This window comes from Oenanthe melanoleuca, chromosome 2, assembly GCF_029582105.1.
Source record: "Oenanthe melanoleuca isolate GR-GAL-2019-014 chromosome 2, OMel1.0, whole genome shotgun sequence".
In the NCBI taxonomy this organism is placed as follows: Eukaryota; Metazoa; Chordata; class Aves; order Passeriformes; family Muscicapidae; genus Oenanthe; species Oenanthe melanoleuca.
The window spans coordinates 75,516,955-75,544,737 of record NC_079335.1 but is presented as its reverse complement, the minus strand read 5'-3'; the positions used below and the strand labels follow the sequence as shown (position 1 = coordinate 75,544,737).

At 34.7% G+C, this 27,783-nt stretch overlaps 1 protein-coding gene across 3 annotated transcripts in view; it reads left to right on the top strand.

Annotated features, from left to right (window-relative positions):
* The window catches only part of CDH12 (cadherin 12), a 519,546-nt gene that overhangs the window by 335,612 nt on the left and 156,151 nt on the right, over positions 1–27,783 (top strand). For 2 of the 3 annotated variants that reach the window (XM_056485304.1, XM_056485302.1), the window contains one exon: positions 17,903–17,949. The exons of the other annotated variant lie outside the window; for it this stretch is intronic. The gene's annotated coding sequence lies outside the window, so the exon portion shown is untranslated. The remainder of the gene's footprint in view (positions 1–17,902; positions 17,950–27,783) is intronic. 3 annotated transcript variants of the gene reach the window in all.

The following is a 27,783-nucleotide window of genomic DNA, read 5'->3' as shown; positions in this document are numbered from 1 at the left end:
AGACACCACTAGTATGGCTTTCTGAGTGAAATGAAATGAGACATAATTCTGGCAATTACAGCTGAGTAAGCAAGATATTCTGGAATATTCATTTCACTACTGTTTTTGTGAAATCATGTTATATAAAGATAGATTCACAAACTTTTTTTTCTTTCTTTTTCTTTTTTTAATCTGAGCTCAGTTTTCATCACACAGGAGGAGTCCAAAGTGTAGAAATCTGGAGATGCATGGCACTTTGAAGGCTGATTAAGAGCACTGGAAATGTAAGGAGGACTAAATGAAGAGCTGCTCATTTTTAGGTTAAATTTAATAAGCTCTGTTTCTGTCCTTCTCATCCCTTTTCACTGTGTCTTTTTTGTTGTATTCACTTTGGAAGAAAATTTGGGTCTTAAGGAGGTGTGCATTTCAAAGAGGGTTAGAGTTTTACACACTGTATTAGCTAGTTGCTGCATATCTAATTAACTAAAAATTATCTACCTTCTGAGCTGATATCAGCTAGAGTTTTATCTTTAGCCTCTTGATAGGACAACTATGTTGCACATGCACAGATGGTTTGCTTAACATTGCTGTCAGAAGAGATTATCTGTTAGAACAAAACTTATATTCTTTTTTGAACATGAGAGTTAATAGTGAAAACTAAGCTGATGTATCCTAGTTGTTTGCAAAGTTGTCTCTTTGTATGGGCATAACTTCAAATTTATAACCTACAGCTCAAAATGCTTTGCTTAAAATTTTTTTGACCTTCAAAATTTAATTAAATATCTCTATAAAAACATATAGCCAACTTCCTAACAACTTCTGACATTAGCACTCACATCCACATGTATATTTTAATGTCCTTTTCATTAACATACTCTACAAAATGTAAGTCATAACATTAAATTTTTTCAACCAGTTGATTCTGAGGTGTTAGTGCTTTATGCTCATCTCACCTCCTCAGTAGTGTTTCTCTACATTATTGTATATAATGGGAAGTCCCATGTATTTATTAGGGCTATAAAGCAAAGCAGTAAAGCAGTAATAGCCCCTGAATGGACAGACATATCCAAAAGGTGTTTTCTGGGGCTCTCTTTACTCGTGCCCACTTAGGGATGAGCAGTGTTGACTGCTTTGTCATGATGTTCTGTTCCTTATGGCCTTTTCTTCTAGATCTTCATTTGTCTCTTGTCTCTCCTATGGCAGCATCATGTCTGTCATGTGGCAGGTTCAGATTTGGTTGCAAGGTGGGTTTACTTGCACTGTATCATTTTGTGCAACTTCTGGATATTCAATCACGTAAGCAGATATATCATCTATATACCCATCATGTGAAGGATATGTCAACCTGATTGTTTTGTCTTATGAAGTTGGTTTATTCATCAAGGAAAAGATCAAGAATTATTTCTTTGAATATTAGCATGAGAGAATATGTGTCTTCTCAAACCATATAAAGGTCTGTATAGGAGAAATTTTGCAGCTGAATCTAACATGGATAACAAAGAAAATATTAGAAAACATAAAAGAAAAAAAAGCTGAAAGAATACTTCAGCTCATGACTTTATAATTCAGTAGTATATATTCTAGAAATCACATACCTCAAATAGAAATTTGAAACTTGTTATTATATTCATGTGCAATTAAGTTGCAGCTTTTTGTTTAAAAAAAAAGCCAAAAAACCCACCTTTTTATCAACATGTATTCATAAGCATTTTCAGTCTCAGTCTAGCTGGTCATAGATCTTCAGATTTATGATCTGTAGCTTTCTGGACTGATACAAAACTAGGTCACTTTTCAATATGTATGATATTGTGCAAGAACAGTGTTTGAAAGAGATGCCATGTTATTATATTGATTGCTTAAAACCCACAGATTCCTACCATAGAGAAATTAGATAAAATATGAACATGTCTGTGTTCTACTCCATCTGCATCTGACTTTGGGCTGGTTACTTTAACCAGAAATTTGAAATAGAATGAAAAGTAGAAACTACTTATGATAAATTATTTTAATGTGTGTTACTGCTGCATCTCAATACACTAAAGGGAGCTAATAACATTAATAGCCTGACCTTTCCTGAGGTAGAAGACAACTCTTATATGAAGTTGCTTCTGAGTGTCCTTGAGTCAATCTGATGTGACCAGACCTACTGCAGAACTTGAAAAATGATGTATTTGGTTCTGTTCCTAAATACATGACTTCAAAGTCCAAGGGGCTAGGATGGATTAATGACAATTTAAATGAGTCCATAACTATATGGAAGGGACACAAAAAAAATAAGCCAGGGTCTTTGAGATGCTATCTAAACAAATACATGTGCCAGAATTCTTTGCCTGGATTTCAAAATATTCCTATCACTTGTTCCTTGATTATTCCTACATCTGTTTTTCATGTAGTCTGGCTATAAGCCCCTGGCCATAAGATTTGATATATTTTTTTTTAAAAGGGTGAAAATTCTGGGACAGAAACCAGTACACAGAATCCAGAACACTACCAACAAGCTGAGACAAGATACATGAAGCACAAGCATGAACATAGTTCAGAACTGGAAATAAGAAATCTCTAGCATTTAGTCTACACATATGTGTAAATGCTAGCCTGTCTGGAAAACAAAGTAAGCACTGTAACAGCCTGCTGATTTGCAAAGGTTAATGGTGTTTAGGGTCTGGAAAAAGGGGAATACTTTGACAAGATACAAGTTGCAACACATGATGAATATTACAGCTCAAAAGGAATAGATTATCTACACAGGGAAAGCACTTATTAATTTCAGACTGGGCACTTCTACATCAGAAACAATTAAATAGTTACCAAGCAGGTGACAAGGGAACAATAAGGTAAAATTAATCATATGTAGCGGCAATTTTATCCATATTATTTAAGTCTTCAAACTACATGTGTAGGTTAATAAAGTGGAGAAAGAGTGACAGCTTGTAATACTGTCTTGGTAAAAGACCTGGGCCTGTCAAGAGACTATTCTTACTACATTCTAGGTGATTTCAGGTACTACATAGTTCAGAGTCAGACTCCAACCCTACCTAAAACTCATGTAACTAAAAGGTTTCCCTTTTCATTGGGAAAATTGAAATTCCATACTTTATTTTTTTTAATATAAGCAGATGGCCTATAGTAAGTATAAACCCCAACAAACAAAATCAACCACCAAATTACCTGTATCTCCAAAACAAAATCATGATTGTATTCTTTCCATATATAGAGAGACAAATAATTAAGGAATGGGAGTAAGGAGGATCTTTTCTTCCTAAGAATGAAATTCCAGGAGAAACACCTTTAAAATACTTTATTAAAGCAAAATAAAAAGAAAATTTCTGATTATTTCTTGGATTGCTTTTGGCATCTAGTATGTGTTCTGCAAAAGAAGATTTTTTTATCACAGAATAGTTCTTCTACTAGACCAGGTTGTTGAGAACCCCATTAACCTGTCTTCGAACACTTCCATGGACAATATAATATAGAATATATTGGACATCTAATCTGAGGGAAAGAAACAAATGGAGGGGAATTACTAGAAATTCTGAGCAGCACTGAGAATAGTTAAAAATTTAGACCATAAGAAACACAAAAATGGAAAATAATAACTAGGGAGAATAGAGGAGAAAGTAATAAGGAAAACAGTAAATAAAACAAATGTAAAAAGGTATGTAAAGATATATAAGTCCATCTTGTCCATCTTGGGGATATGTACTTTAGCAGTGTATGGGTACAACACATCTGTGGTTTGGCAAATATAAGGGAAATCCCTACCCTCCCCATCCGCCCCCCCCCCCCCCTTTTTTTTTTTCCCTCTTAATTTTGAAAGATACATAAAATGTAACTTCCTGCATTTTGAGAAAATGAAAGACTTTCTATTAGAGCCCTAAAAATATAGGAAGCAAAACTCCAGATTTGTCTAATGATTCTTCCAACTAGGATATTAGTACACATGTTTTGGCTGGTATTTTGCAGTAACAGCATTGAAGAAAACCTCTGTTTGCTAATTAAAATGTCAGCAAAAGCTAAAAAGAATCATTTTTATAATAAGAAAAGTGTTTCAACAATGATCATGAGAATGTTTAGGAATATAATTTTATAAAAGGATACTAAGGATTGCTGCAATTGACTGTTGTTGATCTTTCCACTACTAGTTTGGTGAAAAGATCTTCCCGAGTGTGAAATTTTGCACAAATCATAGAGACCACTCTTTTCAACACCTTAGATGCTCATGAAGGGGGAAAAACAGGAGACTGATCACAGACCTGACATTCAGTACAGTGCAGTCCATCAGCAAGTGGGCATGAGACACTCCAGGTTGTTTTTAAATCATTAGAGCCTTATATTCCCTGAAGGGAATTTATACACATTCCCTTTCAAGTTCCCCTATATATAACTATTACTACAAACTAAGATTTTAAACAAAGGCAGCAGACTTGTGACTCTGTGTCACTGCAGAAAAACATATTTTTCTAACCGTGCATGAAGGTTACTTGACTTTGGGAAAAAAGTTTGACCTATTTATATGAGCCTCAGCTGCACAAGGAAATAGAAGAAGCTGTGAAAGCACATTGCATAGGCCAACAGTGCAAGATTACTGAGCCTAAAGTGGTGGTTAGTAAATCAAATAATGCCTCTCACTCAGCAATTGTAACACTCCTTCCTTCCAAAGGAACATTGACTGTCTTAAATTTGTAGGAAATATTCCTTGCCAACTTGCTGGAAACCTTTTCTCTTCCATTCATGGTACAGAAGAATCACTCTGTAATGAGATCTCATAAAAGACAAGGTACAGGCTTTTCTTTATCTTACTCACAAGCAGAGAATCAAACAAGTGTAAAAAGAAATCTGGCAACCTTCAAGGAAAGAGAGCCTTGCAGAGTTTTCAGCTGCTGTCTTGTACTGTCATACACTGTATTAGCAAAATAACAGATTACCAATAAAACTGAAATAATCACATTATAGGACAACATGAACATTATGAGGAAAGATGTACTGCATTTGTTAGGCTCTGTCTTCTGCTGGTAATGGAAAGTGTGTTGCTAGATGACTCCTAATTTAAAAAAGAAAAAAAGAAAAAAGCACTAACTGGCTATATTTTATGATAATATTGAATATAATATGACCTTAATTTAACATCTGTTCTGGGCATGCCCAGTTAGATAACAATAAGTTATAAAAGTCTGAGTGCTTTGAAAGGCTGATGCAAGGAAGACAAGAAATTAATGCTCAAAATTAATCACCACCTTCTTCATCTGAAAAAATTACTCTCACTCTCTGTGTTGGTTGAACCCCAGACAGCAGCTAAGCAACACACAGCTGCTCGCTCTCATTCCCCCCCAGCCAGATGGGGGAAGGAGAATTGTAAGGGTAAATGCAAGAAATTCATGTGTCTAGATTAGAACAACTTAATAATATAACAACAACAACAACAACTTTAATTGCAATGAAAATAAAAAAAAAAGTAATGACAAGAGGCAAATAAAAACTATCAATGAAAATGAAGACAGCTGCTCACCACCAACTGACCAAAGCTCACCCAGTCCCTAAGCAGCAGCCCTATGGCCAACTTTCCCCTTAATTTATTTCTGATCAGGATGCCATATGGTCTGAAACATCCTTTTGGTCATTTGGAATCAGCTGCCTTGGCTGTTTCCACTCTCAAATTCTTGTGCTCTCCCACTTATCTGCTGTTGGGGTGGTGTGAGAGGAAGAAAAGGTCTTGACTGAGCACAGATCATCAGCAACCAGGACATCTCTGAGTTATCAACACTAGTCCCATACTAGATACTATGGAAAAAAACTTCTTCACCAGTCAAAACCAGCACAAGCTCCACTGTTACTGTGATTTTTTCTTTGAGTCCCTTTCCTTTCCTAGGGATGAAAAAACTATTTGACACTTCAGTTTAAGATTTGATGCAGAGAAGTATTAAAGGTCTTTTATAAAAGATTAAAAATTGTCAGTAGGCTTCTGGAGGAGTCAGTAATCAGCATGATTCATGCAAAATATAAAGTGACAGTGATCTGTAGCATGCACAAGTGGAGGCAAAATATCCTGGTCTGCTCATCGTTATAAAGTTTTTGTAAAGTTTTAGTCATGAGAAGTTGTTGACAATAGCTTAGAAAAGGACACTGAAGATCAGACACCAGAGAATTACTATTTCCCACCATGTTTTTTCTTAGTAATAGTAATGAGCTACATATCTGTACAGCATCAAAATATTTGTCAGTTATGTGTTTTTAATATAGAGGAAAAATACAGAATTAGAAGTGTTTATTGATTATATATCACAATAAAATGTATCAGTTGTTCACCAGGGGAAGAGAGGAGATGACTGTTCTCTATGAGTAAAATCATGTTTATTGGTCAGTCAAGCACAGGATATAACAAACACACATATCTAAGGATGCAGAAAAGTACTTATTTTACACAAAAAAGCAGAGTCAGCTGATTTTCTCTGTATGTACTTGATATAGTAATTTTCCAAGGAAAATGCTGGTGCTGCCTGGGCACATTGGGAGATTTGATGGGAGAACATGGCTACAGAAATGTAACATTTTGCCAAAATATGATGATTTTTGGTGGAGGAAGTATTGTCTGGGATATAAAGTAAGGAAAAGATTATAAATGCTTCTGCTATCTTACCTGTAAGAGCATACCAGCTATATTTGATTTTGAGAGGAGAAAGAACATTCTTTTTTAAACTTAGCTAAATAGACCAAGTTCCTCTTGTGAGCACATTAAAAGTATTAGATTCAAAGAGAAAAAAAAACAAACAAAACAAACTGATAGAAAGGGAAATATGAATTTTATTTACACTTGTATTCAGTTAAGATGATTTTAAAATGTGTTGATAACTGATTACCACTTAGATATTATGAACATAATAATAGGAGGAACTTAGATATTATATCTCCAGCAGGGTTTGGAGCATCAGAAATGTGAGTTTTCATTTCATCTCCATAGATTAGGCACTATAAAGAGCAGAAAAGCAGGTGTGAAAACCAAGAAACCTACTTTGGTTCCTCCAGATAATTTTGTTTTTTCTTTCAGCTGTGTATACATCCTAGTGATTACCAAGTCATTGGTAGTTAGAATAAGCAGATTATAACATCAGTTTAAGCTTAAGTGTAGTTTGTGAATTGAATAAGAAAATCAAATTTTGATCAACAGGTACAATTCAAATTCAAGGTGATGCTTACTATCATGGATAAGTAACACTAAAATATTATCAATTCATCTTGAAAATAATTGTACATTTCAGCAAAGTGCTGTAGAGCAAAAGAGCAGCATATATCAAGCAAAAGCAGAAAATTGCATACAGCTCTATTAAGATGTAATTGTTATAAACAAAGGTTTTACAGAGAATATTCACCACTCTCTGTAGGAGGGAGATCGATAGTATTCATGAGATTGTGCACTTGAGTAATCAAGTTTCTTATTCTTTTCAGCACAGAATAACTTCCTTTTGAGCACTACATAATTTAGATCAGGCACAAATTAAACTCTGCAAATAAATTTATGTATGTTTTCCGAAGATTGAAATCAACCTGAAAAATTGTGATGGAGTATAGCTTTTCTTTCTTTTTTTTTTTTTTTTTTCTTCTTCTTGATGGATTTTCTTCATTAAAAACTCATTGGTTTGTATTCTCATGAAACTGATTGTGTATGGACACTCTTTTTGTGTAACTGGGCATTTCAAACTTACACTTGATAGATCATAAAACCAAATGCATGTTGCATGCTCTGTGTGATTTGCTGCAACATGAAGGCATCGACAAGTCACTCTTAAAAGAGTAATCTTGGAAGCTGAGGGAAGCACTTGCTGTGCCAGGTCATGTAGCTTTTAAACAACACAGAAATTTATTCAATTACTTTTGTATTCTCAGAATGCAGTTTTTAAAAGTGGCACAACCTTTTAGCTAAGAACCATTTGGCATTTCAATCTATCACTTATAGCCAAGAAGAACTAAGCCAGTGTTGAAGACACATGGCTGGATTTAGTTCAACTCCTAGCTCTGCTTGCCTCAGTGGATTATTTTAGATCCCTTTTCCCTATATCAGTTCCCTCTTTGTGAAATGCAGTTGCTGGTATTCATATTCTGTGAGGATCTATCAAGATGTTTTATTTATTAGTGCCTAGAAAATAATGTGCAACACTCTGAAGCATTTATTTATATGATATATATGGATGTATAAATGAAGAGTCCTAGTATATGAAGTGTAACTCATTATTACTTGTATAACTATTTAGTTTTTTGGGTCTTTAGAAGATTATGAAAGCAATGCCTCATGTAGTAAATGCATTTTTTCTTTAATGTTTAAAAGATTTTATGTGCTTTTTGTTCACCACCATCAAATTGTGCTATAAATAATCATACTGCTACATTCTAAACATTTTATTATTTCTGAGTTCCACAAAAGTATGGGTTTTTTGTGAGATATTTAATTTTCTTCCCAAACAGGATGGAAAAAAAATTGAAAACAAATTTTTGTTGCATTGTAATGTATTTTTTTCTTGGTTTTCTTGCAATAAAGTTGCAAGAACTGTATGTTTTTCAATTTGTGTTTTGGGTTTTTTTAAACATTCAGGATTAAAGTTAAGGAAAATGGTAGGAAGATACATATTAACATTGTAGGTGTAAATCTTAAAGTAGAATTTCACCAGTGCCAGTATTTTCTGAAGGTTTATGCTAAGTGTGTTAGATGCAGGAGATAGAGAGTGTTTCCTTTATAATGGAGGCTCTGCCAAAAAAAATTATATGACAAATGTTGTTGACCTGTTTTTAAAGAACAGCATTTTGAGGAGATGCATGGAAGGATATCATACCACACAGAAAAGAAAGATTAGCAAACTCAACATGTGAAACATTTAAAAGTGTTACATACATCTCCTTCCAATGCAAAACTGAATGGTGTGTTATCAAATTTTGTTTCTTCAACAGTATACAGATAGCAGAAAAATTTTCCTTTATTATACTTTTAGTGGATGCAGAGTATGAAGGTCAAAGAATGAAGTTTTTGTTACCTTGTTATTGCAGAAGAACATTTTTACTTTTTCTCACTCCCTTCTTCCCTTCTCTTTTTTTTCTTGCCTTTTGCCTGGTTGATTCTAAAGCTCAGAAAAGATGGTTTCCAGTGTTTCAGCTTCTTCTTTTTTCGTAACTGAAAAATATTTTTGTGGAGTGAGTGAACACATGCTTTTGAACAAACAAACTAGCAGAACCGAAAGCACCACCAGGAAAAATAGTCCATAAAAAATAACCAAGGGAATGTCATGCTGTTTACCCAGGGCAATGTGTGCTCACATCCCACTGTGCTTTGCAGCTGTTCTGAATAGAAGGAACACTGACTGTCCTGAAATGTTACCTACAGTGACCATATGCAGAAAAAGGAGTCACAGGAAATTTAGGCTTTGTAAGAAGCACTTCCAGAATTGCAACTGTAATTCTGTATCCTAGAAGTAAATTTTCCCCGAATTCTTGATAAAATTACTGAAATTTGCGCCACTGAGTGTGTATAATGTTTTTTTCAATCTTTGTACTATAAGAATGAGGAAAGTCAAGCATCAGTTTTTCAGAACATTAGGGACTTGAGTTCATTTCAGGTGGAACTGATGTACACTGCTTCTTATTTTTTTTAATCTTCCCTGCAAGCCACATTTTATTCTTCTGAAATGCCATTCAAAAATGCCTGCAGGTCCTGTGAGCACAAAGGTTTGTTTTGCCATCCATATCATTGCTCTAAAATGCATTCCATAAAAGTAGAAAGAAAAGTGGGAAACTATTTGTTGAACTTTTTCAAGCATCATTTTCACAAAACTTTTGCCTCTCTTCTCTTTTTTTTCCCTGATCACCTTTAGCAAAATAAAAGGGAGCCAGAAGACTCTGAGAAATTAATTATAATCTGACATGTTTTGATTTCATGCCTTATGTGGATGTAAAAAAATTTAGACTTTTCACTAGCACCCAGTCCTCTCTGTTCTTTTTCATTATGTTTGTCTTTTTCTTTTTTTTTTTCTTTTCTTTTTTTTTTTTTTTTGTCTCTTGTTTAGATTTGGCTTTTTGTTTTTTCGGTCTTTTTTGGGGGAGTGGGGGGATATTCTTGCAGGATGTGTGAATGCTAGATTTTTCAGCTGTGTGTTTTTAGGCTCTTTAATAAGCCTAAACATATTTTTATGTCAGTTGCATTGATAAAATCTGCAACAATGCCCTGCTTGTCTTTAGTGCTTTTCTATGTGCCTGTCTGTGTATTTGAAATGCAGAATCTTTTATCCTTTTTTATTTTTAAGGTCTGATCATGGATTAGGAGAAAATGGCTTGTTGACTCCTGCAGGAAAGTTTGCTGCATCCCAAATTCAGCCTGCTCTGTGCTTGTTTAACAATGAAGTGTCAGGTCTGTGGCTGTTTATAGAGTTAAATGGTGTTATCAAAATAATAATAATAATAATAATAATAATAATAATAATAATAATAATAATAATAATAATATACAATACATCAGAAAAAAACTAGCAAAATAATAATTTTCTATCTGTTTGTCTCATTCCCCAAATTAATTTTATTTTCTTCAAGCTCCAAATTGTTTTGCAAAGGCAAAAAGCACATCTGCCTCCTTGAAAGGATTCTGTTTCAAGCAATGTCATAACCCACCCTGGCTGTTAAAGTGACACACAGACTTTCCTTAGCCTTTTACTTGCTCTATGAAATATTTTAGGGTGGAAGAGAAAGTGTTTAGATCCTCTGGGTGACTTCTGCTCAGCCAAGCTAATTCCATTACCTGTTAGTCATGTTTACATCAGGCTAACAGCTAATAACTCATGTGGAACTCAGTAACCATCTTTAATCTTGTTCTTCATCCAGGAGCCTGGCTTCCTCAGATTATTAATGGTGATGAGTGTGTCCTGTCAAGCTTATGCTCATGGAATTGCAAAGAGACACAAGGTTCAGACCAGCTCTCTGGGGTGACATATGGTGACATGTACCCTTCCCTCCTCCTAAGGAAAAGAGCTGACTATCTCTCACAGGGTCTCAAAACAGTAATTGTTCTCATGCAACCCATTAAAGAGTTGAATTTCCCTTCTGAAAAAGTTGGAAATAGAGAGAATTGTGACTAAAAGTCTGCTGTCAGCTTGATGGCAAGCTGTTTGAGTTTTTTTTTGTAGTATAATGAACTTACAGAAGATTTCAGAATCCCAGTAGGAATACAGATGCCAAAGGATGCCCTCAAAATTAAATAAACCACCGATGACATACTGTGAAGAAATTACTTTTTAATTCTTTTCTGACTGGCTTAAACAATTCAGAGTACCAACAGTATTATAAAGCAACAGTAATTTTTTATTAATTTGTCAAAATGCTTAGCTATGAAGACTTGAAGGTGTGAATAGTTACTGCAATTTTCATGCATATTTTTGTAGATAGCAAAAACCCCTGAGTGTCAGTATAATAATGTCCAATCACATCTTTAACCTTAGACTCTATAGGATAAGTGAAACTGAAATAGAGTGAAGAACTTGTTTAAGCTATTCAAGAGGGCAAATCTGCTCTATTGTTGCAATCAGAATGAGCAAGTGTAAGCAGTGTCAGGCTAAGTGATCATGCTTTTCATCCTAGAATGCTCAAGAAGCCTGTCTTTGTCTATCGAATAAAGACGACGTGCAAGTATCCTGCCAAACTTCAGTTTGTGAAAACTAAATGAGGCCAAGAGCAGACTTTGCTGAGGAACCTGTAATTTATGCAGCCTTAAAATGCTAAACATTCTTACAGATGTGTTACTACTTTTGTGATTTAAAAAAACAAAACAAAACAAAACAAAACAAAACAAAACAAAACAAAACAAAACAACAACAACAACAACAAAACCAAACAAAACCAACCAAACAAACACTCCAACCCTCCACCAAATTTATTTGGTCATGTAAGTCTGTCAGGAATGAAAAATAGCTTAGGATGTATTCTGCTCTGCAACAGTCTTGCTTATTCATCCCAATGTAAAATCTTTCAGCTTGAAATAAGCAACCAAATCCTAATCTTAATAGATATCATATCTGCAAGCAGAAAATGTTTAATTGAATAAAATGGAAAATATAGGGTTGTCATGGAATCTGTGAAATTGTGGATTGTCTCTTGACAGAAATGGAAAGCAATCTGCTAATTTAGTTAATATTTGACTGCATCATCTTATTCTAAAGAACAATTTATATATATATGAATAGGTATAATGGACTTTAAAATATTTTCATACATTTGATCTGATCATTAAAACATAAAATTTCTTTTCTTAGTAGATATAAAATCTTTTTCTTCCCCTTTTTCTTCCAAAATTATTCATAGACTCATAGCATCTTAGAGTGTTGACGCTCTAAACATCACAGAATGTTTTGGGATGGAAGGAAGACTAAAAATCATCTGATTCATACCCCTTGCCATGTGCCACTAAACCAACATGTCCAGCCTGGCCTTGAATAATTGCAGGAGTGGGGCATGCATAACTTCTCTGGACAACCTCTGCTAGTGCCTCATGACCCTTTGAGTAAAGAAATTCTTCCTGACATCCAATCTAATCCTCCCTTCATTTACTTTAAAATCCTTCCCCCTTGTCTGCCAATGTAAAAAGTTGCTCTAGATCTTTCCTATAAGGTCCCTTCAAATACTGAAGGGCTATTAGTAAAATGTCTCTGGAGCCTTCTCTCCTCCAGTCTGAACAACTCCAGCTCGCTCAGTCTGTCTTCATAGGAGAGATGCTCTGGCCTTCTGACCATCTTTATGGCTTCCTCTGGACTCATTCCAACTGATCTGTGTATCCCCTCCTTGTGCTGGGGACCCCAGAGCTGGATGCAGCCAGCCTAGCACAAATGTTTGTGTGACTTTAGCTAATGTTTGTGTTTATCTATGACTACTCCAGAAAATCCATTTTCCACTTCTTAGTCAGTGCTCCTGTGGAGACTTGGTCCATACCAGGAAAAATCGACAGGATATATGAGGCACCTTTGCTGGACCAAATGAGTGGAATTTTTGGATTCCAATTAATACATGGAAATGGTGGACTCATCTTCCTAAAGCACCTGCTGAACCTCAGGAATTAGAGCTCCCTGGTTCTGCAAAAGTAAAGTTTTCTGTCAAGTTCTATTACTCAGGAAAATATCAATCAGTAGTGAGAGATGTTTCTTTACATCATCCTATATATAAGAACCAAACCTTTTGGTTTAATAACACCTCAGTAGTTGCATCTACACTCAGCTCTATTCCTCTTCTATTACTACATAGGATATTTTTTGTTTATGGAGACAGAGCATGGCCTGCTATTCCATCAAACATTAAAGGCGATCCATGCAATTTAGGAAAGCTTACATTGTTAATTCCTAGTATGGAAATGATTGCCAGTATGAAACATATAGGAGAAAGGTCATTTATCCATCAATGTGAACCAGAGTGTAAAGGCAATTTTGAAACTTGGGGCTTTGGAAAAAGGTTTCAGCATCACTTCTTTTGCCACCTGTTGCCCCAGCTATAACACTAAAGCAGTTAGATCGATTGGGATGTTGGCTGAGTAAACAATCTGATGATAGGTCCCTTGCATTAAGTGGCTTTTTAGTGTATGTCAAAAGTGTTAGGCATGCAACCTTATAAAACAGGGCAGCAATAGATTTTCTTGTGTTAGCACATGGACATGGATGTGAGGATTTTGAAGGGATATGTTGTATGGATCTATCTGATCACTCAGTCTATTCATAAAATCGTACAGCAACTCAATGTGTATCAAAAATAAGAGTAGATCATGGAACTTGGCTGGATGATTCTTTTAGTGGATGGGATTTAATGCCATGGTTAAAATAGTGTCTTACAAAGGGTTTATACATTTTAGTAATTACAGTAGGAGTGCTAATAATGGTGCCTTTTTTGCTTTAGTGTATGCAGCGGATGATTGATAAATCTATTAATGAAATTTTTTTGGTGCAGAGAGAGAGGGGAGATATAGTAAAAGGAAAGATAGAAACTTCCACAGATGCTGAAAGGACTGATTTGCAGCCTTGTAAGAAGCTAGGATTGATGTAAAAATAAAAGTGCACAGACATTAAGGAGAAAATTATAAAATTATGTTTCTATTGTTATAAGTAAGAATATAACTTAAGTAAGAAACTGAATTGGATAAGATGGCGAAGAATTTTGTAGTGTAGTAATGTAATTGTATAGGGTAAGCTAAGAGTTTAAATGTTATAATAGAAGTATATGTGTGTATGTGTAATAATAGCTCATTGGATAAAAGTATACTCAGTGCAGCAGAATTAAGTAAAAGTGATAGATTAGAAAAACAAAATAATCTTAGTAGCAACTTTCTATTGGATTCGAATATTATATATTGCCTTGTAATGAAGAAACTTGTGACTACATTGAGCTATGGCTGACTTCTTGCTCCTCTGATATCTCACAGTCTTTGAGGCTGATTTTTATCTAAGTAATAAATCATTTTTAGTACAATGGTAGTCCCATCCCTTCATTAAAGCGACAATAATATTTCTTGTCATCACAGTTCTCAAGTTAGGTCAGGATAGCATCCCATCCTTCAGGTGTGTCAACTGCATCACTCAGCTTGGTTTCATCTGCAAGGTTGCTGAGGGTGCATTTGATCTTACTGTCTTTTCATTCAGGAAGATATTAAAGAACATTGATCTTAAGAAGGAGCCCTGTGGGACAAAACAATATTAAGCATTTATTTAGAAAAAACAAACCCCAAACCCCAAAGCAAAATGCAATAAAGATTAAAATTTGTTAAGTGCTTTTTGGTATTATTTTTTTTTTTGTTTTATTACAGAATTAAATATAATCTGTTTAATCTAATTTTCTTTATTATTTTGCTTTCCTAAATCAGAAGCAGCATTGTATGGGGAGAAGTGGTTTGGTAAGAGAAAAGTCATATTTGATTTTGTGGCCTTTGACTCAAATCAAGGACTTTCTATTACTGTATGTGATGGGGAAAGGTGGGAGAACATAAGTGATAAAAGTGGCTGAAGAAAGGGTAACGAAGCTTACAGACCCCATGGAGGATGCAAGCCTTGAGAGCTTGAGCAGGTGCAAGAGCACAGGCCTGCCAGGAAATTTTGTGTTGACAGAAGGATGGAAATTCATGCAAATCAGTCTTTCTTGTCACAACTTAGCATTTGATAGATGAAAATTATGCTGATTTTATAAAATTAAACTGTCATTTATGGGGAGAATTATTTAGAATGGCTAGGTTATAATATTCAATCATGCAAACATAAGTAAAGGCTGACTTCAAAATCTTTACCTGAGTCCTTGCTTTTCCTGCTGGCTTCCAGGAAAACTGTGGCCTCCTTTGCATTACTCTGTCTGTGGCTGAATTTCCTCTGCTTGTAAGTGCTGGATTTCTGTAGTCTCCAACTCACAAGGTCATTGCCCATCATGGAGACATATATTTTACCTCTCTGCTAATATGAAATGTTAAACTGTCTGGGCAGACTTCTGGCTTGTGTTTATGTTGAAAATTACTTTTATAGTTTCCTGTGTCTGCTTTACATGACTGCACCTTGTAATCTTCTCTTTTTCTCTTCTGCTTGTACCTCCAAGAACTGATATCTCCAATCGGAATGTACTCCATTTAATTTATGAGAGCAGTGGTTTCAGGATGCAGGGCTACTGCTGTACTTGGGTTTATTTCATAAATAAATGTGGTTTTGTTCTTATAGATTTTTAGATTTTATTAAAAGGCAATGGAAAACAATTGCTCTACAACACTACACTACAACATACTGTTTTTATGAGAGGCCTTACCTTAGAATGTTTCATTTATGGAAAACAAGTGGGGTTTCTTTTCCCTTTTTTTTTTCTGTTTAGGAAATCCTTTTTAAACAAAATCTGTTTTACAATTGTTCTTGATATTAAATTAGGATTGACCTAAAAAGCTGATAATTCCAAAAGGGAAGAAATCTGTGTTTATAATTTGCTTGTTTCTTTAGTTAAAGTGCAATTTACAGTGAGATGATATTTCAAATTACTATATGAAAGAATTTTTTTTTTTTTTTAATTTTGAAGTCATTAGGCTTTGTTAATTGTTGAATATTTTATTTTCAAAATTATTTGATTATATGTGGTATTTTATGCCTCAAAATACTTTGAAAAAGCTGAAAATGAAAAGTTTTCAAGTACATTTTCTAATTTCTAAAATAATTTTTCTTTAGCTTCATATGATTTAACTTAGTTTAGCCAACTGTACCATTTCTGGTAGAAGTTTTTCACGTACGTTATCAGGGAAATTTACCTTTCATTAAGCAATGGAAAGACAATTCAGATCTAAAAGTTTGAAAAATAAACAGTTTCTCATTTTGCAAAGTTTTCTACTTAATAGAATCTTAATCTAAATCTAATTGCATTATTTTTTGAGTCTGTGCATGACTCTTATTTTTCCTCTGTTTCTTATAATCTAAAACAGAAAATTACAGCAGTATGAGAAGAAAAAAATGACATGGGAAGGTATATGAAAAGATTAGACATTTAAAATGGTTACTTGTCTTTTCAGCTTCTGTCTTGTTTTCTTTTGCAATTTCTCTTCTCTTAAAATCTCAGTAAGTGTCCAATTCTATTTTTCACAGTTTGAAAGTTTTCTGTCCTTCTTATTTGTGCTGTACTTTTTGAGTGTTTTAGTAAGAATTTGGTAGACAGGAACTATTTCTCTTATTAATTCCTTACTTTAAAAGAAAGCAAAATGTATTCTAGCATCTATTGTGTTTGCAGTTTATCCATTTAGTCTTAAATTTTCATCATGTTATTTCTCCCGCACCACCCTCTGTGCCCTCAAGAAGCTTTTGGGACACAAATAAGATTAATTTTATTTAGTTTGTCAAAGTTAAATCTGCAGTTCCAGTTTTGACAAGAGAAAAATTAAAAATACAGTATGGAATGTAAACGTCCTGTAGTCAGTGCTTTCTGTTTGAAAAAATAAATGTCACTAGTATACAGTCAAAATAATAGAAAATGCATTTGAATTTTGTGCAGGGAGGTTATACTCTTTGGGATAAAGCATTATATTTGAGTTTAGGGGTTTTTTTTCAGCAGAAGAATATATTTAATTTTCTTATTTTCACTTCTAAGCACTGAACCACTTTGTAGGAAGTGGAGGATATACAAGTGTCTACTTAGTTTCTTTTTTTACTGGCAAACAGCAACTTTCTTGGAGCCCATATGGTATGGGAAGGGAAACTGCACCTTAAAAACTCTGAGGAAGTCACAATATTTTCAATGTACTTCAGTAAAGCTTTTTCTTTAGGTAAACTAGGTATGGAAAGGATTTTTATGCTGTATTGGGAACATTAATTTATGTTATTCAGCAGCTAATATATTCGGTGTTTTTCTGAGAATTTACCACTCTTAGGCATGCCTGTAAGGAATACACTTTCATTTTTCTTAAGTATGTATAAATATGTCTCTGTGTATCTTATTATTTATGCATACACATGCACATTGAATACAAAGTAAAGGGATATTTTCTGTCCTGAATTTTTTGGCCTGATGACCAAAGCAAATACAGTTGTCATGAAAGTTTTGTTTTGGCATCATAAGAATGACTGAAAAATTATATTATTTTTTAAATAATTTGAAGCAACTTCGAGACCTGAGAGTTTTGCTGTGATTTCCTAGAAAAAAAAAAATCAATGAGAGTTTGTTAGGAGAATTTGTAATACTTGACTTTTTTGTAAGAGATTTTTTTTCCTTTCTTTCTTTTTCTTTAAGTGATTAAATGCTTAATCTTTGCAGGAGAAAATGGATGTGTGAGAGATGAAACTCTTACCTCCCATAGGTTAAAAGGCACATCAACTCTGAAAGGCAATTTTAAAAAGTCTTAGATTTTCTGCAAATTCTTGAAAAAACTAGTGCTCTTCAAAATCGAATTGGTCACAGTTTTGTCTCTCTGTTTCAGAGATCCCATCAAGCAGGAAACACGTGAACTAAATCATCAAGGATGATGTAAGTTTTTCCATTACTCACATAAGCAAATAAATTCTGAGTTTTAGCATGGCATATAGTCCAACTTCCTATACAATCTGATCATGAAAAGATATATTGTGCCCTATGCTAATATGGATGTAAAAGCTTGCCCAATTTTCCAAGTACTCAGCACACATGACTTCTGAGGCAGTCCTCTTTAATTCATGTGTCTAACTACAAACTTAATGTCTTGTTTTAAAATGCTGTTGCATTTTAATGACAGTCTCATCTCCTCTCTCTTCCCTTTGCCCTCTTTTAAATACTGTTTCTAAAATTCATGAAGAGAAAAAACAGCAACGAAGAGAGTGAGATAGGGAAGGTGATTAATTAGTGGACAATAAAGGCGTGACTTGATTGATGTGTTGACATGCTGGAATGCTGGTGCAGTATTTTGTTCTTAATTTTTATAACTTGAGCCAGTATGACAACTGGGATGTTGCACAGTTGCTGACAATCATCTGTGGATTTATGGGGCAATTAGCTATTCCCTGCATCTCATCTGCAGGTTTTCTTACATAACTGTAGTGTGATTATTTCTCAGTAATAGTAAAATATTAAAGTCTCTGTAACCTGGCTGAAAACTCTCATTTGCATAACTATTATTCAGCTTGTTTCTGAACAAGGTCTAAGTCAGCCTTTTTCATTGATTAGCTGAGAGCCATTTTAGCTACCTTATTAAGAAATAATCACAACCATTTTTCTGCTCTGATTGTGTGCTGCTGCCCAGCCAGGCTGCCAACTATTGCTGCAGATGCTAACTAGTTAAATATTTAATTATAATTAGTGATGCTTGAATACCATAATGATGGCTAACACAGGTAACAGAGAACTACAGCCTTTTTTACTGAGTTAGGAAGAGCCTTCAGAAGGCATAGTGCTTTATGGTTTTGGGGGGTATGTATCCTAGAGAGTTAGTAGTTCATTCTGTGCTAATGGCAAACCTGAGTCTTGGAACCTTGTTTTTCCTTCTTGTTTCTTGTGGGGACAGTAGATTTGTTTCTGCACCTTCTATTATTACAAAAATAAATTCTGTAGAAACCTCATGATATTTACTCAAACAAAAGTAGAAGGGTAGCTCCCTTCTTCAACATTATCAAAAGATAGTTAGGGGTCTCAAGAGTGTGATCTTAGTGCTAGCCCAGGTTTTGAACAGCTCAGCAGGGATTCTATTTCACACACATCAGGTGAGTGTTGTGTCTGATTGGCTCCTGTCTGGTCTCCCTCTTCCTTCGGTCCTCACCTGAAATTCTGTCTCTCAGTTGGAATGAAACTGGCCAGTAAATAGGTGGAAATACATCTGGTGGTTTAGCAGATGCTGAAAAACAGAAAAGTTGCAAGTGGTGAATCAATGGAAAATTCTCAGTCACAGGAGTTTGCTGCATTATGCTTTATCTGAAAAAAAACAAAGGAGTAATAAAGCCAATAGTGGTTGGTATAATCTAAAAAGTGCAGCTTTGTTCCATTTCTAAGTTGCAGGGTTTGGGTTTAAACACTCTTTAATGCAAAAAAAAAAAAAAAAAAAAAAAAAAATATATATATATATAAATGTGCATGTGTATCAAAAGGGGTAAAACCAAAGAATTGTTTTTTGAAATGGAAAATAAGACTCTTCCTGGGGATAAAACCCTCCCAGGAATTTCAAAAGCTCTAACATCAGAGAAAGTTTTAGCTTAAGTGAGGTAAATTCATAAAAGCATTTCAGTTGGAATTTTCACAAGCAATAAGATTTTACTGTCTTGTATATCATCAATTGCTTTTAATATCTTATAACACTCAGCCAAGTAAATACTCGATTTTATGATGAATTAATTGCTCTCTTTATATATCTAAATGATCTTTCATAAAATGATGAGAAACAATTTTAAAATTTCTGCTGGAGAAATACAGGAAGCTGAGTAATTTTATAAAGTGTATTAGCAATATAAGAAATTAATTTACAGATATTTTTTTAAAGCACACTGTACTAACTGAGCTTTCTCTACTTACATTTGAAAATTTTCCAGGTAACAGTTCTGTCACTGAACAAGATATTTTATTAATAAACCAAAAACATTTTTATTATATTTATGATAAAGTAATATGATAATATTCTCTAAAAACCCTTGGGAGTTTTGAAGACTTCTCCTTTCCTAGAGGGAAGAGAAGAAGATTTGAAAAATAAGAGAGTTTATTTTGGCTTGCTTTACTGTCTTAGTACAAACAACAAAAACTATCTTCATTAAGAGACTTGGTCATAGTGCTTGTGGGTGAGGCTTTGAAATTCCAGGAAAACAGGAAGTACCTGCTGCCATTGTAAAGAACAGAGAAGATTTGCTCTCAGTGATGGAGGACCAGGTTGGGAGCACTTCAGCAATCAGTGCATATATAAATCCATGGGGCCTGAGGCATCAACATCACTTAAGTCCTCAGGAAAATAATAAAGCCCTGAAAACCTGGAAACCGTTTCCAAACACATGAAGGACAGGAAGGTGGCTGAGAGAAGTCAGTATGGATTTACAAATGAGAAATCATGCTTAATCAACCTGCTAGCTTTCCATAATGAGGCAACTGGCTTGGTGGGTGAGAGGACTGTAGGGAATGCAGTTTATCTTGACTTTAAAACAACTTTTCACATCAATTGCAAAACAATCTCATAGAGAAATTGGTGAAGTGGACAGTGAGGTGGATCAAAAACTTGCAGATTGGCCAGACCTTTGAAACAGGTCACCCAGAGGAGTTGTGTAGTCTCCATCAACAGAAGAAGCCTGCTTTGCCTATGTACCTACAGATGCTTCTTGTAGCTGACCCTGACTGAGCTGGGGGTTTGGACCCCAGATGAGCTCCAGAAGTCCTATCCAACCTCACCCATTCTGTTTCTGTGATTCTGCAATTAGCAAAACCACACAGTGTGTCACACTTGACCACAGATCAGAGGTTGTATGAAGGGAAATACATGTTTATTTCCACCAAATTATTAGCCTTCCTTCCAGCTTAGTCTTTGGCCCAGTACTCCATTTATACCAGGACAAAATGTGTGTCTCTGGGCTGTGTCCTCTGGTAAGGTTAATTCACTAATCTTAGGGAAATATTTGATTTAGGTTGCTCCAGACTAAATGTTTCAATCTTTCTACCTTGAGACCTGAAGGTATTTTTTTTAGTACAACAGGACAGTGCCCTTAGCGATTACAATGTCTGATTGATTGGCTGCAATCTATAATACTGCAGGTATGACATTATCCTCTCGCCATAATGCTCTTCTTTCTGAGTTCAGCTGAGGTGCAATTTCATCAGGACTATTTCAGCACTTCTTTTTACTGAGCTTAGCTTTAAAAAAACATTATCGATTTCCTATCTAAACCACAGTTTTGCAGACTGAAATAACTAGACAAATTTATGTTTATTATAAAAAAATAAAATATGCCATATATGCAATAAACAAGCTGCTCATTACAGGTCTTGAGATAAGTTGCATAAATCATAAACCACCTAGCCACTATACAGTTGCATTTTTTCTGTAGCGTGGAAGGAGCTCAGACAAAAATAAAGGATAAACCTCTCTTAAGTTGCAAGCAAAAAAGAAAAAGTAACCACTGCCTTTTCTAAAGAATGAAAATGATGACTGTAATAGTTTATGAAAATATGGGCTTTGTTTTAATTAATACTCATTTAATTATTGAAGTAATTCAAAGCAGGGTGTTAAGAATGAAACAAGATGAAATGGTTTCTATTCTAAGTTAAATCAGTGCTAACTGAAAATGCCTTATAACCCTTTATGGACAATTTTTTTTTTTTAAAAAGTGGTTTTGAAATTGTAAGCTTACAACGATTGTTGAGATTTTTCATTTTCATTTCCTGTATTTTCTGTGAATATGTGAGATTAGGCATTTATGTATGTATGAACAAAAAAAGAGACACAAAATAATATGTACCTTTAGTTTATTAAATTATAGCAGATACTTTTGTGAATGATATTATGAAAATATATTCATACCAGTTAATAAAGATCCACATATGTACCAAATGGGAAAAAAATGGATCAGTGAGAAGAAGCCTCCAATAATTTATGTTGCTGAGTGTGAGTGTTTCACAGATGACAAGACCCCTTTTCTAATACATTATTTTCTTGTCCTTTTAATTTGAAATTTAGGAAAGTAGGAAAGAATCTAAAAGGAAAATTATTTTCACCAATAAGATTTGCATTTATTTCTCTAGGCAAGACAGATAGAGCTGCAGTAGTGAGTGTCACTGAAATGAGTCTTTTATTTCCTCCTGCACCATCTCATCTATTGTCTGTGCTTGGCTATAATTGCTAAAATTCACAGCAGGCATCTGTTATAAAATCACCCAATTCATTACTCTTGAATTTGGAAAATGAACAATTGTACACCAGACACATGAGGATTTATTAAGATGAAAGTGAGGCACAAATATTATTTAAACTTTTTTTTTTTTTAGAAACTGTAGACAAAATGTTTCCTGGCTGCTTCCAGCATCTCTGAGTTTAATCACTGACTTAGTCTGGGAGCACTTCCACATTAACTGGGCAGTAGAGGGTTTTACTTGAGCAAGAGGTTTCTTGACCAGAGACTTGCAGCTATTCACACACAGCTTTGATATCTGGTGAGTCTTCATGAAACCCATCCAGTTCTGAAAAAACAAAATACAAATGAGGATTACTTTGGTTGAAGTTATTTTTAGATGGCTGTACTCTCTAGTTCGAATAGCAGCTGCCAGTCTAACTAGTTGCTCTAATGACCTTATATTCCTATGCAGTAATGCTGGGGTGAACAAAGAAAACTTTCTAAAAATCAAAATAGAAGCCCTGCCATTGATATTTCTAATATTTTAAAATCCACGAAGTTTTTGTTTTGTTTTCTTTTCTTTTTAGTTCATTTATGGTCAGAAAAGTTTCATAGTCCTACCACAAATGTAGGTAGGATGAAAACAAGTTGAAACGAGTTGTGAAAAGAGATAAATTACCAAGCATAAGAGTTATGTTTTTATTGAGCATGGGATAAAGCCCAGGATAAAGTAGGTGACTCCAGAATAGTGAGAGATCTGAGCTGATATTCTCACAGTTCAGAAAATTGATGGGTTATCCCTCATTCTTGTTGTCTCTGGGACTACCTGTTAAAATTCACAAGATTAATGGCTAGAAACCTGTTGGGCACAGCTAGTGTCTGTCATGTTTTCCCAAGGATGGTATCAACCTCTGAAATGGAATAATTCAGTGCTGTTAGAACTAATCTATTAACCTTTCAGAATACTGAAAGTCTAAAAGTGGATTTCCATATTCTATTGTAGAAAGAGATATTTGGGATTAAACACCTTTTAATACTATGTTGGTGGAGACAGGGACATTTAAATCTACTTTATAGCAGTTACAATAATTGTCAAGAGAAGACTCATATTTCCCATTTTAAATGTCTAAGGTTATACACCAAGTTGACATTAAGCAATAATTGCACCATTATATATATAATACACAAACAAATGCCTGCAAGAACTCATTTCAGAATTTCTATCTTTGAGTTAATTTAGCAATTTTGTATATTTTTGAGTCCTTCAAATACAAGAAACTATAATAAACTGTTTCAAATTTCTTATTATAAGGTTCTGACCAACTGCAGAAAAATTTTAAAAATGAGATCTTATCTAAACTACTTTTGTAATCTGATAGAATTTTTGACAGGTTCAGAAAAACAGAAATATCCTATGGATTAAGATAATAATGTTACAGAGCACTTTAAAATATGCTCATAGGCATTTCAATATCGTGTGTTGCATAAAAATTATAAATATGTTTGAGCTGCAGCCTCAGATTTGTCAATTCTTGCTTTACATGTATTGCTAATGTGTTGAAATTTTTTTCTTTATTTGCCTTTCCCTCCTTTCCCCATCTCATATATTTATTCAAAAAGTGTAGGACAGTAGAATGAAGGATTTTTTCCTGATTGTCTATGCTTTAGCATTGAAATTGATAGATTCCTAGCAGAAATGAAAATGTTTGTAATTTATCAAAAGTAAAGATTCTAGATCATTGACAAAGTAGGGATAGATTCATTATAGTACTTTTCTGAGTCAAACATGACACAAGACAGAATAAAAATGAAATTGAAAGCACTGTTTCATCTTTTGGCCATATTTGGAAAGGAAACTTTGTTCTATTTGGAAACAGCTTTTTTCTTTTAACTGATGATTAAACTGTAGGGCTGCATTATGTATTTACAGAATAGTACTGGCCAGGATCTGAATCTCAGCAAAATAAACATTAATTATTAACCTGGAGTGAAATTTCATTTTACTTGAGTTAACTTTCAAGAGTTCAATGAACCACAGAGACTTGTTCATTTACTGATGTATTTACACTTTATAATTAAATTTCTAGTCACTTCTTTTTTTTTTTTTTCTTTTTTTTTTTTTTTTCCCAATTATTTCCCTCATATTCTTATGTATGTTTGTGAATTAGAAGTGATAATTTCCCAGGTAGAGGGTGATGGTTCAGTCATAAATGATCTCCTGTATTTCTAATGATGTGAAAGCTGACACAATATGTATAAATAGTTGCATATAGAACCAGTTAATTATTTTTCACTCAGAATGTTTTTACCTTGCTCTTCTTCATTAGTTTTTCTATAAGTCTCAGCATTGTAGGTCTACACTGTTTTTAAAAGTATGCAGCATTTGATTTTGTTATGTTACCAAACTCCCTAAAGTTACCGCTTTTTTATATGCTAAAAAGCTGATCATTAAATCATATCTTTGAAGCTATAATAACTTTATTATTGTAAAGTTTAGAAATGCCAGACATAATTAGACTTCTCTCCAATGTTAGGCATTTCATAAATACATTTACTGGGTATTGATAGAGTATGTCACATGTTTTTTGTGCTGTATTACATCTTTGTGACAACCTTCCTATGAATGTGCTAAAAAGGACAATTACGGTCAAAGATGGGGGACATCATTCTCGTCTCACTTTGGTTTTATGCCAGCTAAAATTCAATAGAGTAGTCCAGATTCTGGAGGCACAACTAACATCAGAATTGATTTCTAAACTAATATACAAAATACATCTCTGCAGAGAACAATCGAATAGGGAAAGGAAGTGGCTTTGGCAGTCAAATGCAAAAATCATAGCCTTAATCATACTGATATTATCCTTGCCATGTCGAATTATTAGTAATTTTTTATCAAGCAAAATATTTGACATGAAATAGTAGGATTTGGGAGCTTTTGTAATAGAATTAACAAAAGTGAGCTAAAGTCAATTTTTCTCAGGGGATATGCTTCCATCTCCTTGTTGTTTAGTAGTCTACAGAGTACTGTTTTTGTCTGTTTGATGACATGTATCTTCCAGAAATACCAAGATTCAGCTTCCCTATGTGTATCTTCTACATACATTTCTTGCATTCAATCAGAATGCTCTCATCAGGAATCTACAGAATATTTGGGTTTAGCTTAGGTGTTTTGATTTCCGTTTCCTCTCTTAATCAGCAACTTCATATAAAAATCTGAAGTAATGGGACTGAGATTCAGATTTTCAAATTTGTGAGGATTCAATCTGAACAGCCAAGCAGACAGCCTTGACTTCTGTACTGGTTTTGGCTGGGACAGAGTTAATTCTCTTCACAGCTGCTGGTATTGGGCAGTGTTTTTGGATTTGTTCTGGAAACAGCACTGATAACACAGGGATATTTTTTTGATTGCTGATCTGTGCTTATACAGAGTCAAAGCCTTTTCTGCTTCTCACACCAATCCACCAACACATATGTGGGCATGCACAGGAATCTGGAACGGGACACAGCCAGGACAGCAGATCCCAAATGACCAAAGAAATGTTCCATAACATATGGAGTCATGCACAGCAATAAATTAGAGGGAAGGTTGGGAGCTGCTGCTTGGGGACTGATGCTTGGGGCATTGATTCACAGTTGCTGCCCAATTATTTTCATTTGTATTTCTTGGGCTTTATTTCTCCCACTCAGCTATTTTACTATTATTATTAATAATATTACTAAAACTTAAATGATATTTCAATTATTAAACTGTTATCTGAACACACACGTTTTCCCACTTTTATTCTTTCAATTCTCTTGCCTCTATCCTCGTGGCTGAGGGAGTGAGTGAGCAGCTGTGTGGTGCTTGTTTGCTGACAGATGTTGAACTAGGACAGTTTATACAGCTTATTGAATCTCACACAAAGGGAGATAAAGGAATAACTGGTTTGGATCATGTTAAGACTCCAGCAGGTAGAAACATTGATATTGTTTTTTTTCCCCATGACAGTTACCTGGCATGGATTCCAGATGTTATTCTTGCCAAGCGGTTGTAGGAGTGCAGAGGTGGGACCCGCTTAATCTTTTGAAAGTCTTCTGACTTGTAGGATGGACAGATTAAGAATTAAACTCTTTGCTAGTTTGAGAGCTGTAATTTCTTTACTTGTAATCTCCCTCCTAACCCTTCTTTTGATAATACCAAGTAGTCCCCACCGTAACTAAAAAGGACCAGATAGAAAAAAGGAAGAATTTCTTTTATTTCCAGTGTCTAGATAGGTTGTGAAGCTCAAGAAACTAAAATTCACAAAGAAATATGGTAATTTCGGGTCTAATCCAATGGTATTTGTTTAATTAAATAACCTTGAGGATATCTACCTAACTGATTTATTTATTTGAGCTTAGAGAAAGACTTACCTTATCCTTTTACCTGTTCTTTAACCAGAAGACATATAATCTCAAACACTTTAGCAGTTGATTTTAATAGGAATCCAAAACATGGACTTTCTTTTCCTGTTGCCTTATTTTCTTATTCCAGGATATTGCAGATAAACATGATTACATGATGAGCTATTACAGCATATCCATACTTATAGATGTTATCTGGCTTTCCTCTAGCATGATCAACCATCTTATAGTATCACCAAGCTTTTTCAAACCTCTTTATCAGTAGGAAGAAGGTTGCTCTACATTAGCTCTTATTTCCCATGTTAAAGCATTCCCTATGCTAATAGATTTATGGTTAAGGTGGCTGCAGAAATGTTCTCACCATCAGTGCATAATGGATACTTTGTCAGTAAGCAATTTCCCTCCATTCATGGAAGTTCAATTACCAGCCTTGCTGGACTGATGACAGTTTTGAGTGCATCATGGACCTTTAATGTTTCCTTCTTGTCTGCATGTGACAGTAGTGCATCTGTGGTCTGATCCAAGTGGATACATCGTACAGGTCTGCACTGGTTTTGGCTGGAATAGAATTAATTTTGTTCATATAAGCCAGTATATGAGCTGTGTTCCAGGGGCTGTGTTTTGACTTTTCCAGAAAACAGTGTTTTAGCTATTGCTGAGCAGCACTTACGTAGTCAAGGCTTTATCTCACTCCAGCTCACCAGCGAAGAAGCTTCAGGTGCACAAGAAGTTTGGAGGGGAGACAACCAGGACAGCTGATCCAAACTGACTAAAGGAATATTCTAGACCATATGGCCTCATGAGCAGCATATAGAGTTAGGGGACAGGGTAGAAGAAGAAGAAAAGTTGGAATGTTTGAAGTGATGGCATTTATCTTCCCAAGTCACCACTACCTATTATGGAGTTCTGCTTTCCTGAGGAAGACTGAAAATCTGCCTGCCACTGGGAAAGGAGTAAATGAACTTAATGTTCTCCTTTCCTTGCATTTGCAGCTTTTGCTTTATCCATTAAACTGGCTTTAGTTCAACCCATGAGGTTCTTCACTTTTACCTTTTGGATTTTTTCTCTCATCCCACTGAGCATGAGTGAGCCAGCAGCTGGGTGGGGCTGAGCTGCTGACTGGGATTAAACCATGAAAAGATCAAAAATC